Raw genomic sequence first — 2500 nt, 5'->3', positions numbered from 1 at the left:
TGACGCGCAGTTAACTGCGTTTCTTCATCGACCCGCGAGCCAAGTGATCCACCGTTCAGGGTAATCGTTTTGTTTTTGTGTGTGTTTTTGTATGAGAAAATATAAAAGGTGCGAAAAATTAAACAAAAAAATTTGAAAATAATACTTATCATTAACGTGTACGACAAATGAAAAGAAAGAAAATCTCTTTTATTTGCGTGGTTGTACACAAAAATTAAAATTTATTTCAAAGTATCAATAGGCGATAAGCGAACGCTAATCAAAGCGTGTCGCAACGCACACGTCGCGAATCGACGAGAGAGAGTCAACCGTCTCGGATTCGATTTTGATTCGTATCATTCACGTGTTTTTGTATTTTTTTCTTTTTTTGCGAGTCTTTGACAACAACAAAACAAAAAGAAAAAACCAACGTTAATGATCCTTCCGCAGGTTCCCCTACGGAAACCTTGTTACGACTTTTACTTCCTCTAAATGATCAAGTTTGGTCAACTTCCCAGCAACGCCGACGGCCGTGAGGCCACCGCGTGTCGGTCCGAAGACCTCACTAAATCATTCAATCGGTAGTAGCGACGGGCGGTGTGTACAAAGGGCAGGGACGTAATCAACGCGAGCTTATGACTCGCGCTTACTAGGAATTCCTCGTTTATGGGGGATAATTGCAAACCCCAATCCCCAGCACGAAGGAGTTTCAACGGGTTGCCCGGGCCTCTAGGCCAGGGAGAACATGTTGATTCCTTCAGTGTAGCGCGCGTGCGGCCCAGGGACATCTAAGGGCATCACAGACCTGTTATTGCTCAATCTCGTGCGGCTCGAAGCCGCCGGTCCCTCTAAGAAGAATTTTAATACGTCGCCAGTGAGTTGCGCTCCCCGAGAGTCGCGCACACCTTGAATGACGACGCCTATTTAGCAGGCTAGAGTCTCGTTCGTTACCGGAATTAACCAGGACAAATCGCTCCACCAACTAAGAACGGCCATGCACCACCCCCCCCGAATCAAGAAAGAGCTGTTAATCTGTCAATCCTTCCGGTGTCCGGGCCTGGTGAGATTTCCCGTGTTGAGTCAAATTAAGCCGCAGGCTCCACTCCTGGTGGTGCCCTTCCGTCAATTCCTTTAAGTTTCAGCTTTGCAACCATACTCCCCCCGGAGTCCAAAATCTTTGGTTTCCCGGAAGCTGCCCGCCGAGCCATTGTAGTAACGTCGGCGGATCGCTAGATGACATATTTACGGTTAGAACTAGGGCGGTATCTAATCGCCTTCGAACCTCTAACTTTCGTTCTTGATTGATGAAAACCCCCTTTGGCAAATGCTTTCGCTGATGTTCGTCTTGCGACGATCCAAGAATTTCACCTCTAACGTCGCAATACGAATGCCCCCAGTTATCCCTATTAATCATTACCTCGGAGTTCTGAAAACCAACAAAATAGAACCGAGATCATATTCTATTATTCCATGCACGAAATATTCAAGCGGCATTTTGAGCCCGCTTTGAGCACTCTAATTTGTTCAAAGTAAAATTGTCGGCCCACCTCGACACTCACCGAAGAGCACCGCGATAGGATTTTGATATTGAACCGGCGTTTTACCGCCGGCTCACCGACGATATGCTCCGCAGACGTGTCAGTATCACCGCGGATGCGGTGCACCGACAGCGCGGCGCACAAATGCAACTACGAGCTTTTTAACCGCAACAATTTTAGTATACGCTATTGGAGCTGGAATTACCGCGGCTGCTGGCACCAGACTTGCCCCTCCAATTGTTCCTCGTTAAAATATTTAAAGTGTACTCATTCCGATTACGAGGCCTCGTAAGAGTCCCGTATCGTTATTTTTCGTCACTACCTCCCCGTGCCGGGAGTGGGTAATTTGCGCGCCTGCTGCCTTCCCTTGGATGTGGTAGCCGTTTCTCAGGCTCCTCTCCGGAATCGAACCCTGATTCCCCGTTACCCGTGACAAACCATGGTAGTCGCAGAAACTACCATCGAAAGTTGATAAGGCAGACATTTGAAAGATGCGTCGCCCGGTACTGGACCGTGCGATCGGCAAAAGTTATCCAGATTCATCAAAATTAACGACTTCGGACGCATGGCCCTCCGCCGATTGGTTTTGATCTAATAAAAGCACTCATCCCATCACTGGTCCAGAGTTCTGATTGCATGTATTAGCTCTAGAATTACCACAGTTATCCAAGTAACTGAGTAAGATCTAAGGAACCAAAACTGATATATTGAGCCATTCGCGGTATCGCCTTAATACGGCTGCACTGAGACATGCATGGCTTAATCTTTGAGACAAGCACTATATACTACTGGCAGGATCAACCAGGGAGCTGCTTACGCAAACGACACGCCTACACCGCGGTCACGCGGCTTCGGCGAGCCGCTGGCTCGGCGGCGGTCGAGGGGCGCGCGCTTGCGCGCGCGCCTTCTCGACACGCGTGAACGTAACGCGTCGAATTTGCACGCGACGCGACGTTCGCGCTTCATATCGATAGACTAACTAA

The 2500-nt window shown here is 48.6% G+C and overlaps 2 non-coding genes across 2 annotated transcripts in view; both read right to left on the bottom strand.

Annotated features, from left to right (window-relative positions):
• LOC123719164 overlaps nt 1–63 on the bottom strand; it is a 158-nt gene extending 95 nt beyond the window's left edge. The window contains exon 1 of the ribosomal RNA XR_006755231.1: nt 1–63. This exon is cut by the window's left edge and continues 95 nt beyond it. This is a non-coding gene — a ribosomal RNA (5.8S ribosomal RNA).
• A 349-nt stretch (nt 64–412) lies between these two features.
• LOC123719157 lies at nt 413–2325 on the bottom strand. The gene has a single exon (XR_006755225.1). It is a non-coding gene; the product is annotated as a small subunit ribosomal RNA (ribosomal RNA).
• Between the last annotated feature and the right edge of the window lie 175 nt (nt 2326–2500).

The sequence above is a fragment of the Pieris brassicae genome, unplaced genomic scaffold (assembly GCF_905147105.1).
Source record: "Pieris brassicae unplaced genomic scaffold, ilPieBrab1.1, whole genome shotgun sequence".
Lineage (NCBI taxonomy): Eukaryota > Metazoa > Arthropoda > Insecta > Lepidoptera > Pieridae > Pieris > Pieris brassicae.
Note: the sequence above shows the minus strand (reverse complement) of the source record. Positions and strands in the feature narration are given on the sequence as shown.